This window comes from Electrona antarctica (assembly GCF_951216825.1).
Source record: "Electrona antarctica genome assembly, contig: scaffold_25, whole genome shotgun sequence".
Classification (NCBI taxonomy): Eukaryota; Metazoa; Chordata; class Actinopteri; order Myctophiformes; family Myctophidae; genus Electrona; species Electrona antarctica.
Genome location: NW_027637034.1, coordinates 9,443,785 through 9,461,322, shown reverse-complemented (window position 1 = coordinate 9,461,322; position 17,538 = coordinate 9,443,785). Strand labels below are relative to the sequence as shown.

Below are 17,538 nucleotides of genomic sequence, written 5' to 3'. Positions count from 1 at the left end.
ACAAAGAAGTTTGCAGCGTTAGCATTAGGAGATAGCGTTGGCTAGCATAGGTCTACCACTGTTACACCCTCTGTCCCTCTCACGTGTGGATTTTATTTTGGTTATTCAAGATGAAAACAGCAAAGCTTATGGTTACAAGGTTAGTATTATAACTTCTAGCCCTGGTCCTCTCTCTCTTTACTCTGTGTGTGTGTGTGTGTGTGTGTGTGTGTGTGTGTGTGTGTGTGTGTGTGTGTGTGTGTGTGTGTGTGTGTGTGTGTGTGTGTGACTGGGAGGGAGGGAGGAGAGAAGGGACTTCAAGGCAGGCAGAGCGTGCTGTGCTCTGTGTCTAGAGCCTCCTCCGGTGTTACAGGGAGACACGCAGTTAAGCTATACATCGAGCTGCGTTTGTATCTGTGATACAGCTGCGCCCTCTGGTGGCGGGCAGGTGGTGTCACAGTGTGACACACACAGAGACATGTTCTGCCTGGGTTACATGTGCATTCGCAATAAAGTATCCATGCATAGTTCCATTATATAAATATTCTACTATTACGTTCTTAGCTTGCGTATGATTTATGTTAACTACCTTTTATGTATGTGATGAATTGCCATGCTTTCTTGTTCTTGCTTAATGTAAATCGCTCTGGATTAAGAGCATCTGCTAAATGCCTAAATTGTAAATGTAAGTAAATCAAGCTTGTCAGTGATGAGGGTGTCGTCCGATTTGATGTTTACGTTTGTAAACTTGGTTTGTAGTTTCGGACCGCAGGCTAGTTGGTTGTTTAGTAGTTTCCAGAGCTCTGATGGTTCTCAAAGGAGCCATGTTGTTTAGTACTGATGTAAATTTGGTTTTGAAAGTAGCCCTGGTCCATAGCCCTAATGTCATTGCATTAGAGCTATGGACCAGAGCTGGTTGGCTGTTGATGGTAACGTAACCAAACTATCTTTCAAAATCATTTGATGGGTAAAAGGAATCTTTTTAGTTGTTGACATAATTAAGATAACTTTCAAGTTGGGAGGGTACTAGTACACGCAAGTTGCTAGTTTCAGATGAAACATACTCACCCAAACAATTTAACGTTCTCTAGGACAATTACATATCCAAAAGGAAAATATAGCTGCAAGCAGTGATAAGGCGGGACCAAGAAAGAAGACAATACGCAATAAGAACAATATGCACAAACTAGACTATGGAGACTAAAGGACTATAAGATATGTATCATATTCAACTTTGTAAACAGACTACCACTCCTGTAGAAAACCAGACTAAATTAATGTATATCAATTATAAATCTAATCTCAAAATGACACGTGCAGTGTGGGGGTTGCTATAGAAACGGGTCAGTGACTTGAGCGCTGTGTGAATCTGTCAATGAGTTCGAAAACAATGGTGTTATGCTGTCTATGAGGACGCAGCATCTTAGAACGCTAATATCTGGTGTTATGCTGTCTATGAGGACGCAGCATCTTAGAACGCTAATATCTGTTGTTATGCTGTCTATGAGGACGCAGCATCTTAGAACGCTAATATCTGGTGTTATGCTGTCTATGAGGACGCAGCATCTTAGAACGCTAATATCTGGTGTTATGCTGTCTATGAGGACGCAGCATCTTAGAACGCTAATATCTGGTGTTATGCTGTCTATGAGGACGCAGCATCTTAGAACGCTAATATCTGTTGTTATGCTGTCTATGAGGACGCAGCATCTTAGAACGCTAATATCTGGTGTTATGCTGTCTATGAGGACGCAGCATCTTAGAACGCTAATATCTGGTGTTATGCTGTCTATGAGGACGCAGCATCTTAGAACGCTAATATCTGGTGTTATGCTGTCTATGAGGACGCAGCATCTTAGAACGCTAATATCTGGTGTTATGCTGTCTATGAGGACGCAGCATCTTAGAACGCTAATATCTGGTGTTATGCTGTCTATGAGGACGCAGCATCTTAGAACGCCAATATCTGGTGTTATGCTGTCTATGAGGACGCAGCATCTTAGAACGCTAATATCTGGTGTTATGCTGTCTATGAGGACGCAGCATCTTAGAACGCTAATATCTGGTGTTATGCTGTCTATGAGGACGCAGCATCTTAGAACGCTAATATCTGGTGTTATGCTGTCTATGAGGACGCAGCATCTTAGAACGCTAATATCTGGTGTTATGCTGTCTATGAGGACGCAGCATCTTAGAACGCCAATATCTGGTGTTATGCTGTCTATGAGGACGCAGCATCTTAGAACGCTAATATCTGGTGTTATGCTGTCTATGAGGACGCAGCATCTTAGAACGCTAATATCTGTTGTTATGCTGTCTATGAGGACGCAGCATCTTAGAACGCTAATATCTGGTGTTATGCTGTCTATGAGGACGCAGCATCTTAGAACGCTAATATCTGGTGTTATGCTGTCTATGAGGACGCAGCATCTTAGAACGCTAATATCTGGTGTTATGCTGTCTATGAGGACGCAGCATCTTAGAACGCTAATATCTGGTGTTATGCTGTCTATGAGGACGCAGCATCTTAGAACGCTAATATCTGGTGTTATGCTGTCTATGAGGACGCAGCATCTTAGAACGCCAATATCTGGTGTTATGCTGTCTATGAGGACGCAGCATCTTAGAACGCTAATATCTGGTGTTATGCTGTCTATGAGGACGCAGCATCTTAGAACGCCAATATCTCGGATTCTTCTTTTTAGACCAAAAACGAGATTGATTTGTGGCTCCTTTCTCTAAACGTTTTGGGTGGATTAAATGACAATCGCGGGACATGTTACACAGCAGATTTTTAATTCCTGACTCTCCGTTTCCGGCCAAACCGGCTTTCAAACTAAAAGTGCTCGCCATTGAGAATACAAGTGTGGCAGCGAGAGCCCTCCACCAGATGGTGCTGTGGCGCCGATAGAGTTTGATTTGATTTACCTGAGAGAGTGTCACAGCTCGTCTCCCAGTGTAGTAATGTCAATGATGACACATCAGCCTCCTGTTCATCTTTAATGTGTGGAGGTTGTGGTTCCTCCTGGACCAGACTGGATCTCCTCTGATGTTGTGGAGGTTGTGGTTCCTCCTGGACCAGACTGGATCTCCTCTGATGTTGTGGAGGTTGTGGTTCCTCCTGGACCAGACTGGATCTCCTCTGATGTTGTGGAGGTTGTGGTTCCTCCTGGACCAGACTGGATCGCCACTTCTCATATTCAGTTGAAACCTCTTTACACACAGACAGAAGGAGAAAATAGTCAAAACAATATGGTTCGGTCGGTCATTTGTCTGGAAATCCTGGGCACTACACTCCCTCTGCCAACCTGGGGAGGGCAGCGTACTGACCTTATGCTTCTTTCTATGCATGAGGAGTCCAAGCTGTTTCTTTTCACCTGACAGGGGAGAGTTTCCCCGGCCGGACATAGCGCGTGGAAGAAACACGTTATTCCAACCAGTTCCTTTCCCCTCCATCAGGCTCCCCGGCTGGGCAACAAACAACAAACAGCTACAGGGAAATGTAGTTCAGCTAGCTTAATATAGTTCAGCTTGCTTAATGCTACGTGTAGCTAAGCTGGTGTTGTTCAGAGTTCACCAGCCTGCAGTGTGTAGTTTGGTGTCGTGTGACACCAAACCACACACACACACACACACACACACACACACACACACACACACACACACACACACAGTGTGTGTAGTTTGGTGTTGGTGTGGCATATACCTGCCAATCAGACCCTTCCTCACCCAGGAGTCAGCCCAGCTCCTTATTCAGACATCAGTCATATCAAAACCTGACTATTGTAACTCTCTCCTACTGGCAGCATGTCCACTTGAGCCTCTCCAATTGATCCAGAATGCCACAGCTCGCTTAGTCTTCAACCAGCCACAATTCTCACGTCTCCCCGGTTCTCCGCTCCCTCCATTGGCTCCCGGTCGCTGCCCGCACAGAGTACAAAATTCTGATGCTGGCATTCAAAGCAACCAAAGGTATTACTCCATGGGCTAGAGGCCTATTTCTGGGATATTGGTACCACTACAAGGGACAAAGGTTGCATATGATTTTTGTATTGCTACATGTCTGTAGTTCATTAAATGATATGATAGCAATGGCAGCTGATTACTTGTTTTCAGCCCTTATATCTGGTATCTGATGAAAGAAATTGGTACATAGTGAATGGCATAACTTGGCAACTAATGGGCCGATTTGGATGATTCTGCTATCAAAGTATAGGTTTACTGGCGGCTGTGGCTCAGGAGGTAGAGCAGGTCGTCCAATGATCCATGGGTCGGCGGTTCGAATCCCGGCTCCTCCTGTCTACATGTCGAAGTGTCCTTGAGCAAGACACTGAACCCCAAATTTCTCCCGATGTGCTGGTTGGTACCTTGCATGGCTTCAGCTGCAATCGGTGTATGAATGTCTGTGTGAATGGGTGAATGTAATGCACAATCTATGTAATGGAGTTGGAACAACAGATGTTCAGGAGGAGGAGAAACGCACCTTGGCCCTGCCCTTCAGGCCACTCACCGCCCCCCACGTCAATCTACCTGTCCCTATTTATACCTGCCCAGTACCACCCAGAATCCTCCATGTTTCGCCCGCGTCGCTGCGTCGCACACTAGCCGCCTTCCTACAGGCTTCTCGCAAAATAGATTAATAGCCTACTATTCCTTCACTTACCGTCGTCCACGGAACCAGCTTTCTACCTCCTTCGTCCGTCATAAACCCCGCCGCCATATAGCCACGGCGTCCCCGTCCTGCAGCAACAACAACATCCACGGCTTCCAACTCCGTTACCGGCTCCGTACTTCCAACGCCACCCAGGCTCACCAACACGTTTGCTGCGGGATACAAGGACAGACGCCTCCCGCCCCAACTTTCAAAACCGGCACACCGTCCGTCTCGACGATCAGACTACGTCACCCACAGTTCCAGAGCCACGCCGTTCGAGCCAAGCAGAACGATCCATCCGCCCCACCAACGCAACAACTCACAAAGCTAAGTTTCATTCAACTGTCACAAGCCACAGCGTAGCTCAGGGTTTTCCATTCATGCCCGAAGCTTCACTGACGCGCAGCCTGTCACGTCATCACTCCGTGACAGCCACAACCAGAAGCAGTTCTTGCTGAAACCACACGGGGTCGCTGAAAGCCAGCTAACGGATTGCACTCCATAGTGTCTCTCCCTGCGGCCATAGGCTTCCACGCAACCTTCTTTAATAGTATTGGTTTGCACTTCACAGTGCTTTCCCCGCAGCCAGGCTTCACTATGTTTGTTTCTTCTTTGATATGGACATAACAAATGTGCCGCTTGCACAGTTGTACAATTGTAGATGCATCGTCTACAGCGTGTTAGCACATGCAGTCTTTCGTTCAGGCCTCAGCCTTCCTTTCAGCCTTTCTGTCTGTCAGATAGCCATGCTCCCATCCCTTCTTTCAGCCTTTTAGTTAGGTTCCCAGCCAGTCGGTCAACCAGTCATGCTCCCAGCCTCCCATTCAGGCCCCAGCCATTCTTTCAGCCATTCATGCAGCCAGCCAGCCAGTCACGCCCCCAGCCTCCGCCATGCTCCCAGCGCCCCTTTCAGGCCCCAGCCATCCTTTCAACAGACGTATAGCTTGTCATGTAGACAGCACAATAATTGCTTTGCATGTAGTCATAGCTAGTACTGTATATATGCATCGTTTATATGTATAGTGTCTTATAGTCATGTTCTAGTTACGTCCTTAGCTTACACATGTTTCATGATAAATGCTTTTTATATGTGATGCATGCCCTTGCCTTGTTCTTGCCTAATGTAAATTGCTCCGGATTAAGAGCGTATGCTAAATGCCTAAATAGTTTTCAGCCATTTCATTCAGCCAGTTCGGTCAGCCATCCACGCTCTCAGCCTCTCACGCAGGCCCCAGCCATTCTTTCAGCAATTCATTTAGCCAGTCAGCCAGTCACGCCCTCAGCGCCTCCCTCAGGCCCCAGCCATTCTTTCAGCCCTACCTCCTCCCTCCCCTCCACCCTTTCCACCCTTCTCCCCACCACCCCTCCCCCACATGGCACTTTTCTTCCGAACAGCGCAAACAGCGCAACCCTCCCAAGCTCCCCCCCTCCACCAGCACAATCCCCACAATCAGTGAAACCCCTCCAAACCCCCCCACCTCAGCGCCTGCCCCCACACCCTCACGTCCATCCTGTCCCTCCTTTCCTCCTCCGCCTCGCAGGCCGCTCGACCCCCCACCGCCCCCCCCTCCCCACTCAAACTTCCCCCGCCCCCCCCCCATCCCTCGCCACCTTGGTTGGCTGCATTGATCTAGGTTCTGCCCGCCTCGCCCCCCCTGGCTCCGCCCGCCTTCCCTCAGGTTCTGCCCGCCTGTCCCCAGGTTCTGCCCGCCTACACCCCCTTCCTGGCCCCTCTCCACCCTACGCTGGATCTCCCCAGCGTTCACACTACGCTGGTACCCCCCCAGCGTCTTTACCGACCCCTCCTACCCCCCCCCCCCCCCCGCCCCCCTCCTTTCTCTCTCGCCAGTCAGACAGCCACGTTCCCGGCCTTTCATCCAGGCCCCCGTCCCCCCTCCTTCTCTCCTCACAGCCTCCGAGGATGGCTCTGCCCACCGTCCCTTCACCCCCCCCGCCACCTCTGCCGATGGCTCCACCCAACTCCCTTCCCTTCCCTCCCGTCATCCTACCCCTCCCACCCTCCTCACCCAGTTCTTTCAGCTTGGACACACTCCTTTTTACATTTCACCATTCGATATTGCTGTATTTAGTGCATGTTGTTGATTTTGTGTTTTGTATTCCGGCTACATTGACACAAGGTTAGGACGACGACGACGATGACGATGATGATGATGATGATCCTGACCCCTCCTCCCGGCGCCGTACGCCCCCCCGCTCAGTTTCCCCCGGACGGCACCGCTTGCCTCCCCCGTCCCCCTCCTATCCTTCCACAGCTAGTCCGGCGGCCGCCCCACCCAACCCCCCTCCGCCCCCTCCTAAAACCCCCCGCCCCCCTCCTTCTCTCCCTCCACAGCTAGTCCGGCGGCCGCCCCGCCCAACACCCCTCCGCCCCCCCCCCCTAACCCCCCCCACCCCTCCCCGTCCCCCATCCCTCTCTCCTATTCCCCCCTCCCCCGTCCCCCCTCCCTCTCTCCTATCCCCCCCCTCCCCCGCCCCCCCTCTCTTTCACAGCTAATCCGGCGATGGCTCCGCCCATCGTCCCTTCACCCCTCCCCTAACCCCACCCCCACCCCTCCGTTCTCTCCCATCCCCCTCCCCACGTAGCACGTACTGGTCTGGCAGCCCGTACTCTGGTCGGGCAGCCCACTTCCCCCCAGGCCCCGCCCACCTTCCCCCAGGCTCTGCCCGCTTTTCCTCAGGCTCTGCCAGCCTGCCCCGCCCACCTTCCCTCGGCGCCGCTCGCCTTCCCTCAGGATCTGCCCGCCTCCCCTTAGGCCCCGCCCACCTTCCCTCGGCGCCGCCCGCCTTCCCTCAGGTTCTGCCCGCCTGCCCCCAGGCCCCGCCCACCTTCCCTCGGCGCCGCCCGCCTTCCCTCAGGCTCTGCCCGCCTGCCCCTCCCCCTCCCGGCCCGCCCTCCCGGCCCCCTCCCACCCTACGCTGGCCCTCCCCAGCGTCCCCCCCCCCCCTCTCTCTCTTCACAGCTAGTCCTCCCTCTCTCTCTTCACAGCTAGTCCGGCGGCCGCCCCGCCCAATTCCCCTCCGCCCCCTCCTACCCCCCTCCCATCCACCCCCTCCCCCGTCTCCCCTCCTCTCTTCTCACAGCTAGTCCCGCCCCGAGAGTGCCTGCCCCAGGAGTTTCAGCTAGACCACTTCCCCCACGCTCGATCCGCCTTCCTCCCGACTCACTCCCACCCCCAGTTCTAGACCTTGCTCGTCTTTTTGGGGTCCTAGAATGCCTACTACGCACAGACACGGGTTCCTCACTCAGACCCGTATCCTGACACCATTCTCCCCCGGAACTCCCTCTCGACACCTCTCCGTAGCAGCCCTCCACCCTCCTAGGTGGTCGGCTCGGACCGTCCACCCCCTCAACTCTCCCTTCCCCAGACCTTGCCACGCCCTCCGCTTTCACTACGCCCTACGCCCTCACTAGTCACTTTCACTAGCCACGGCCACTTCACTCCTCCGCCCCTGCAACTCTCCCTTCCCTAGACCTCGCCAAGCCCTCCGCCTTCACTAGCCACTTCCGCTAGCCATGGCCACTTCACTCCTCCGCCCCTACAACTCTCCCTACCCTAGACCTCGCCACGCCCTCGGCCTTCACTAGCCACTTTCACTAGCCACGGCCACTCCACTCCTCCACTCATGCCTCCACGACCAGAGCTTGCTCCCCGTCAGTCCTCGGAACCCCGGTTAACAACGTCCGCAACAGACGCTGCCACGACCCCCAGACCTCTTTTCGCCCACGCAACCGGAACCACTGCCTCGCAGCTCGGTTCCCATCGCACACGGTCAAATCCCCAACACCCTAGCGACTCCCGCAGACAACTTCCCGCAGACAACTTCCACGCCACTCCTTCCACATCGGCACCGCATCCACCGCCGCCAGCCGAGGCCCCCAGGACCACGCCGTCCACCTGCTTGGCAGATGGGCTTCCCAAGCCTACCAGTCCCACCCGTACGAACCTCCTCTGCCTTAGAACAGCCCTTCCCCTAATTAGTAGTCGCTCCCCGTTGTTCCTTTTGGGGATATCGTCCATGCGCACCGTAAGACGAACGCCTTACGACGAACGCCACACGACGAGTGCCATTCGACCACCTCCCCAAAGACTCAGGGTCGGCGACCCCCCCGGAACCTACACATCCGTATTCATTCATCCCTCCTGCATCCCTCCATTACTTCACTGTCAATAAATCACTTAAACCTCCCCAATGGTGTGTTTATTCCTACTAGTGAAATGGAGTTGGAACAACAGATGTTCAGGAGGAGGAGAAACGCACCTTGGCCCTGCCCTTCAGGCCACTCTCCGCCCCCCACGTCAATCTACCTGTCCCTATTTATACCTGCCCAGTACCACCCAGAATCCTCCATGTTTCGCCCGCGTCGCTGCGTCGCACACTAGCCGCCTTCCTACAGGCTTCTCGCAACCCACCCCCACCCCTTCACCACCTATTAAACAAAACTCTCTCCTCTCCTTCTCAGGTTCTTGCGGGGGATATCGTCCATGCGCACCGTAAGACGAACGCCTTACGACGAACGCCACACGACGAGTGCCATTCGACCACCTCCCCAAAGACTCAGGGTCGGCGACCCCCCCGGAACCTACACATCCGTATCCATTCATCCCTCCTGCATCCCTCCATTACTTCACTGTCAATAAATCACTTAAACCTCCCCAATGGTGTGTTTATTCCTACTAGTGAAAAGCGCCATGGATAAAGGCGCTTTACATAGATTGTGCATTACACAAGACCATTTACAATTTATTTACCATTTACTGGGGTGCTGAGTTGATTTATAATTCCGGAGACCTTTCTGAATTCATAGATCTAAATATTCTGTGGGTCTTGAAAGATTAGTAAAAATGCTGGCAGTGTTCTAGAGAAACAGTTAATATTGTACATTCTGGAGTTTGCAGAGGTCTGTACATTTCAACCCATTGCTGAGACAACTGCAGTTAGGAAGCTTGCATAGACGTGCACATTTACAAGCCAAAAACTCAAGGGCTACATCTGGTGCAGGGGCTGTGCGCATCCAGGAAATTGCTAACTGTCCATCATCAACAGTTGTCCATCCACTTTGTATGGGATGGACGAGTCTGCAGAGAGCTTCTCCATATTCGAGTCTGGTAATTGGCACGGATGGCATGGAGAAATAGACATTCTCTACATGGTAGGAGTTGACTGGAATCAGCCTCCCTTCTCCTGGGGTGCCGTGTCGTTAGTCAGAAGGTTCCTTGTTCCGAAATTACTATCCCTATCTCTAATCCTAACCTAAACATAACCGCAAGCACGGGAGCAGTGCATGTTCGGACCAACGGGACTTCGGATCTATGGGCAGTTCCCTCTCCTGGCACAAAAAATAGCGGATCTGGTTCACGTCACTGGAGGTGGTCCCAGACAGGTTCCAGCTAGAAGTGAACTGCTGCAGTTGATCAAAGAGCTCGGTTGAAACATCCCAATTCTGGCCAAGTTGTTTGAATGTCTCCTGAAATTCTGGGTTTTTCTTCAATAATCTCAGTGCATTGAGTTTTCCACGACCAGCAATTAAAGGCACTCACATACTGTAGCGTGACCATATCACAGAGATTTTCTCCCAAAGCTTGTCTATGTCCACAAACCTTGTGCGGTTTAGTGTACCTGCATTTCTGATAGATAGGATAAGGGATGTGTTTTTGGAAGGCTAAATAGAGAACCATTACATCAGTATCTCCAGAAGTAACCCAATACGGGAGGGGGACTTTTTTCCGTCTTTTTACTCTTTACTCCAACAGTCCGACATGATATTAGTTCCCGCAATAGTCCGAAACCCGTAGTATAGACGAGGCAATAGTCCGACACGGGAGACCCAGTAGCGCGCAACGGCAACGCACCCAGTGAGTGTGGGTGCGTGCGGCGTGTGTGGGGGTTCATATGAAACAATGCACGAGTAAGTACCCTCTCTCGCTGCATATGGCAGAGAGAGAAAGGGGGGGAGAGAGAGAGGCGCACGTGTGTGTGTGTGTGTGAGTGGCCCCCGTAAAATCTGAATTTTATACGCACCTCCCCCGGGGCGTATAAAACAATGCACGAGTGAGTCCCCTCTCTCGCTGCATATGGCAGAGAGAGAGAGAGAGAGAGAGAGAAAGGGGGGGGGGGGGGGGGGGGGGAGAGAGGCGCACGTGTGTGTGTGTGTGTGTGTGTGTGTGTGTGTGTGTGTGTGTGTGTGTGTGTGTGTGTGTGAGAGAGAGAGAGGGGGGAGGGGGAGGGAGAGAGGCGTGTGTGTGTGTGTGTGTGTGCGTGCGCTGTGTGTGTGTGTGGGGGGGGGGGGGGGGGAGTGAGTCCCCTCTCGCTGTGGCAGAGAGAGAGGGGGGGAGAGGGGGGAGTGAGAGAGAGAGAGAGGGGGGGAGATAGGGAGAGAGAAGAATATAGGGATGTGAATAAATTATAATCCAGCGTGATTCATAGCGACCTAATACATACCATGTCAATTAAAAGCACCACTGCCTGTCTCGTTCTTTCCATCCACTATAGAGTGTCGCAGTCCCGCCCCCTCGAGAGACCCGGAAAATAAATCCCCGTTAATTTTCCTCATAGACTTTTCAGAAAGTATTTATTTAAAGACGCCGCGGACAAAGCCAACTCTTGTCGTGACTAATCATGACACTAAACACAATGTTTTGGGCCAAACAAAGAATTAGAAAGTAGAAAAAAAACGGCAGATTACAACACTTTTTTTGTTGTTTTTCTTCTTTGTAATTATTTGTTTGGTCCAAAATATTGTATTTGTTGTCATGATTTGTCACGACTCGAGTTGGCTTCGTACAACGCTTAAAAGGTCTTTAAATAAATACTTTATGAAATGTCTATGGGAAAAATGCATTGGGATTAATTTCCTGGGACTGGCGTTGTCATGAAAGGGGTCGGGACTGCGACGCTCTATAGGTGCTCTCAAAGGGCACCTACGGACGGCTGCAATTCGAAACTGGCCCCCGTAAAATCTGAATTCCCCCCCCCCCCTTTTTCCCCTCACTGTATGTTTCTTTTCCCTTTTTACCTCCATTATGATGAATTCCTGTTCTGTTCTTTGTCTATATAGAAGTGTCTATCTGTCTCTAAAAGTTTTGATGAATTGAACATGGTGGACCCTCTTGTAAACAAGTGTAATGCTTAATTGGGTCGTCCACTCACAGTTAACAGTCTTTGTATCGAGTTTGTGCTTGAAATGTACTGTAATTCTGCAAACTGTTAATAAATATTTCAATCAATCAATCACTCTCTCTCTCTCCCCCCCCCCCCCTCTCTCTCTCTCTCCCTCCCCCCTCTTTCTCTCTGTCTCTGCCATATGCAGCGAGAGAGGGGACTCACTCGTGCATTGTTTTATACGCCCCGGGGGGGGGGGGTGTGCGTATAAAATTCAGATTTTACGGGGGCCACTCACTCACCACGCGCACACGCTCACGCTCTCTCTCTCCCCGCCCCCCCCCCCCCCCCTTCTCTCTCGGCCATATGCAGCGAGAGAGGGGACTCACTCATGCATTGTTTTATACGCACCCCCCCCCCCACACACACACACACACACACACTGCACGCACGCACACTCACTGGGTGCGTTTCCGTTGCGTGCTACTCGGTCTCCCGTGTCTGACTATTGTCTCGTCTAAACTACGGTTTTCGGACTTTTGCGGGAACTTCTGTCTTTCTAATATCATGTCGGACTGTTGGAGTAAAAATACGGTATTTGGGACCGTCGGCTATTTGTATGTCGGAAAAAAGACCTGCACCCACATAATACAGCGTGTGTGTGTGTGTGTGTGTGTGTGTGTGTGTGTGTGTGTGTGTGTGTGTGTGTGTGTGTGTGTGTGTGTGTGTGTGTGTGATCTCTAAGTTAAGTCTAGTTGTGTGATCCTCATTTACATGTTTATTACATGTTTTCCTGAGTTGAGTTGTGTGCTGGGGTACAACCTTGAGTTTGAGAGTTCCTGACTCTTCAAAGTAATGTCTAAATGGTTTCTACATCCTCAAATAAATAAAACAAGGTATCACTCATGATTCTATTAAGTTTTAAGATGTACCCTGTTTCAGAGAGGCAGCCATTGTGTATTTTCCCGGTATGACTACCAGAAGTATAATTCAGCATGTCTGTTGTTTTATTATGATGTTGGTCATGTCTATCCATTGTACAAACATCAGAAATTTGCATAAAAGTGAATAATTTTGGAGTTTAGACAACAATGAAGTATGTGGTTTTGCATAATCACAGTATACCACTAAAATGGTATTCAGCTGCCCTTCTGAAACTGCTATCACACATTTTCTCACTCCTGGATGTCAGACGAACAAAATGATACCACATATGTCTTGTCCCTTTTAGTGGTACCGATATATGCAAGTCCAAGCTAGCCAAGAGCTTCAACAGTGACATCCAAACCCAACTGGGAATCCTAAAAACCCAAGGTACATTTTGACAGACTGGAATGGCTTAGGGTTGACGACCTATTCAGACACCATCTTAGCCCGTAGCACTTGCCCTAGCCTTGACGACCTTACAGGCGTAAATAGGATGAATTTATGTAAATTAGATGCCCATTTCTCTAAATATTTATTTATGATAGCACTTTCATTATATCCATATTCCACTGTAAGCTTAGCTTACGTATGAGTCTTGATGACTATTTTCATGTATTTGATGTATTACCATGTTTTGGGCTTGCTTACTGTAAGTCACTCTGCCTAAATTGTAAATTGTACCTGCAGTGTGTAGTTTGGTGTTGTGTGTGTAACACACATACCTGCAGTGTGTAGATCGATGTCCATATCAAAATCAATGTCCAGCAGTTTGTTTTGTTTCTCCAGCAGAGTTTCTAGTGTCTCCATCTCTCTCTGGAAGAGGTTGACCATGAACTGTGCGGCTGCACTGAGGCGCTCCAACACAAATACTCTGAGTCGAAAAACATCACCACTTGTTGTGTGTTTGTCCAAAACGCACAATATGTCCTCTCCCACCACCGACGTCATGTGTTCATGTATCTTCAGCCGTAGAGACTCCATTGGACTCGTTTTACCTCCTTTAGGAGACATTTACACCAAACCGACACAGTACTCTATCGCTGGAGTGTCGAGATGATTTCGGGTCGTCACAACATTTCAGTGGCACCGAAAAACCGACTTAATGTAATATAAACTTATATAATGTGTAAATATTTCTGTTCATACTGTAATATAGAATGTGTATTAAATATACGTATAACTTATAGAATGTGTAACTGTGTGACATTTACACCAAACAGACTCTCTTCCAAACTACCGCCGTTTCCTTGGCTTCAACGCCGACAAATGGAACTCGAAGCTGGGCTGAATGAAGGAGGAAACACCGCTGGAGAGCCGAGATGGCTTCAGTTGTTAAGACCCGCGGTAACTTGCTCCACCAATAGGGAGCTATCTCTCCTGGCGCGGCTGCTCCATAGAGTTGGAGATCGGGGGTCGATTCCAGCTCAGGGTGATAAACGTTACACTGTTACAACTAACAACTTATAGAATGTGGAAAATGTCTCTTTTCTCTAGATGAGGATCAACACAGTGGCAGCGGTGGCCGAACGGATAGCGGCGCGGTCTAGATACCGGAAGGTTCCCAGTTCGAACCAGCCGTCCGACACGTTAAAATTACCACCGCTGAAATGCCCTTGAACAAGGCATCAACCACTACGATGAAATGTGTTCTATGAGCAGGGCCTGGCTGGAAACAAGTTCTTGAGCTTAGCCCAGATACCCTGGGTAAATATAGATTTCATTTCATTTCATTTCATTTCACAAACAAAGACTTTCCCTCCGATTCCGCCATTACGCTGAAAACAAAGAACCAGTGTTGCCACATTGTGTGAGAGAAATAAGCAACCAGGTCAATGAAAACAAGCCAACTGAGAAATAAAGCCAAATCAAGAAAAACAAGTAAAACAAACACATAATAAGACCATATAATCCTAATAAAAAAAGAGTTGATGCATTTATCAATATAAATACTATGTATGTCTAGGATAATTAATGTTTTGGTAATTTATTATACTAACAATTAGCCTATAAAAAAAGAAGCCGAAAATAGCGGGAAACAAGCGGACTTGGCAACCCTGCAAACAACACGCATCTACTTCCGGGTCAACGCGTCACACCGAGCATGCGCCGCTGCCTCTGCTGTCACCTGGTGGAGGAGGTGTGTAACTGTTACTGAATACATTAAGGATGAATGGACTGCCTTCCACAACTTTAGGAATAACATGAATGTTAAACACTGTTACTGGACACATGGATGGTGATGATGATTGACATTCTTTCTTTATAGGAATAATAAATCCTTATCTCGTTTTCATTAAGGAGGTTCTAGACATACAATATAAAGCATCTAGTCTAATAATGCTTAATAATGGAAAGCAGTGTTTGTATTGACTTGTGCTTTCATTTGAAATGTACACATTCATGAATGTCAGGATATATGCAGTATAAATTAATATAGCCTACTGCATACTATGATTATAGTGATTAAAAAGGTTAAATGTTAAATTAAGGATGAATGGAGTGCCTTCCACTATTTTAGGAATAAATAACATGAATATTAAACAAAAATGAAATTAATTAGATATGATAGGCCTATTGTGTAACATAATTAGCCTGGCATGACCAGACTATATCACTGCCCAGGGCTTCTTCCTCTGGTCCAAGGACCACAGGTGGTCCTTGAGGGGGTTCCAGGTGGTCCAGGGACCACTGGTGGTCCTTGAGGGGGTTCCAGGTGGTCCAGGGACCACTGGTGGTCCTTGAGGGGGTTCCAGGTGGTCCGAGGACCACCAGTGTTCCTTGAAGGGGTTCCAGGTGGTCCAGGGACCACTGGTGGTCCTTGAGGGGGTTCCAGGTGGTCCGAGGACCACCAGTGTTCCTTGAAGGGGTTCCAGGTGGTCCAGGGACCACCGGTGGTCCTTGAGGGGGTTCCAGGTGGTCCAGGGACCACCAGTGGTCCTTGAGGGGGTTCCAGGTGGTCCGAGGATCACCAGTGTTCCTTGAAGGGGTTCCAGGTGGTCCGGGGACCACCGGTGGTCCTTGAGGGGGTTCAAGGTGGTCCAGGGACCACCAGTGGTCCTTGAGGGGGTTCCAGGTGGTCCGGGGACCACCGGTGGTCCTTGAGGGGGTTCCAGGTGGTCCGAGGACCACCGGTGGTCCTTGAGGGGGTTCCAGGTGGTCCGAGTGGTGGCGAGTGTGCATGCAGTGGGCTTTCCCAGTCTCGAGTCCCGACAGCCAGGTATGTGCACAAATCACAACTACAACTGTACAGTGCCCCGCTGTTTATAAACCCACACACAGTTTGGACTTGTTTTTACAGGCTGCTGTACATTGCCCCGCTCAGCCGCTGCGCTGTTTATAAGCCAAAAACAGTCTGTTTGAGTTATTTTCGCTGGCGATCGCACAGGGGTGGGGTTTGTATACATGTGTAAACTTGTATTGTACTGTGAAAAGGTCTCTTTTCCCTTGGTCTTTATCTTTTTCAGTATAAAAAATATACTAGTTTACTATAACACTATATAACACTTTAATTTAGAACACACCCAAATCAAATCATACAACGTACGGGTTCAATCAATTATTCAATCAAAGCAAACGACATAACCAATATTAGTTTGCCTCTTCTACAAAAATAAAACGTACAATTTACTGTCACGCATGCCAAGCTGCCATTCTCTTGCACTTATTAGTGCAAGAGAGTAACCTTGCGTCTCAGAGGACAGTCTGGTGCGACCATGGGGGCAAGACAGGCAGTGTCGGTAGGCCAATCAGACGTAGAGTTCTCAATCTCTGCATGCCCGAACCCGACCCTACCCGACCCGGCCCGACATTTTCGGGTAGGGTAGGGCCCAAAATGCACGATAATTAGTCGGGCCGGGCCGAGCCTCGGGCTCTGTGATTTTCCGTGATTTTTTAGATTTTTTGATAATTTTATTATAATAAAAATAACAATTCTGTTTGTGTAATGTAGGCCTATTTATGAAGAGTTCTGAGCTGTATGAATGTTGGCGATTAACTTTTACAGTTTAGGCTACTATGTGACCGGACTGGTGGAGGAGGAGCAGCAGCGCACCAGAGAAGTGACAGAATAGAACGGTGGTTGTTGAACTTGCTACCACTGGCTGGCCTCTGGTTTGACAATAGAACGGTGGTTGTTGAACTTGCTACCGCTGTCTGGCCTCTGGTTTGACAATAGAACGGTGGTTGTTGAACTTGCTACCGCTGGCTGGCCTCTGGTTTGACAATAGAACGGTGGTTGTTGAACTTGCTATCGCTGGCTGGCCTCTGGTTTGACAATAGAACGGTGGTTGTTGAACTTGCTACCGCTGTCTGGCCTCTGGTTTGCGAGCCAAATGAGCTGCTTAGTGCTCAGCATCAAGTATATAACTCAAGTTAACTTGCTATATGCTTAAATGCTTTATAAGACCATTGATTAATCCGCAATAGCTCATTTTGGAAACGTCGGGGCTTAACAAGACATTGCTGTCTTGTTAAACCCAGCTGGGTTTATAACCTAGTTTTTGAATTTTGGTGTGGTGTTAGGTATGGGTATAATGATTTAAAAAAAGCTGTGCAAACGTATTGGGAGCGCCCCCTAGTGGTCTGTTTACACAGACTCAAATATTAGACACTTATAGGTATGGTTGAAAACCAAAATAATTGATAGAAGAGATTTTTCAATGGATTCTAACATGTAAAAAATCATAACAATTATGCAATTGGTAACTAATTTTTGAATTTTGGCATGGTGTTAGGTATGGGCATAAGGTTTACAAAAACCATCGCAAACTAATTTGGCCCGCCCCCTAGTGGTCGGTTTGCAATGAAACCACTATTAGATATGTCAGTATATGGTTGGAACCCCAAATAATTAATAG

General features: G+C 49.2%; 1 long non-coding RNA gene across 1 annotated transcript in view; it reads right to left on the bottom strand.

The window, feature by feature from the left end:
- The window catches only part of LOC306919294, a 34,927-nt gene extending 20,876 nt beyond the window's left edge, over positions 1–14,051 (bottom strand). Inside the window, exons 1-2 of the long non-coding RNA XR_013789503.1 lie at positions 13,405–14,051; positions 2,908–3,192 (exon numbers count right to left, since the gene is read on the bottom strand). This is a non-coding gene — a long non-coding RNA (uncharacterized lncRNA). The remainder of the gene's footprint in view (positions 1–2,907; positions 3,193–13,404) is intronic.
- Between the last annotated feature and the right edge of the window lie 3,487 nt (positions 14,052–17,538).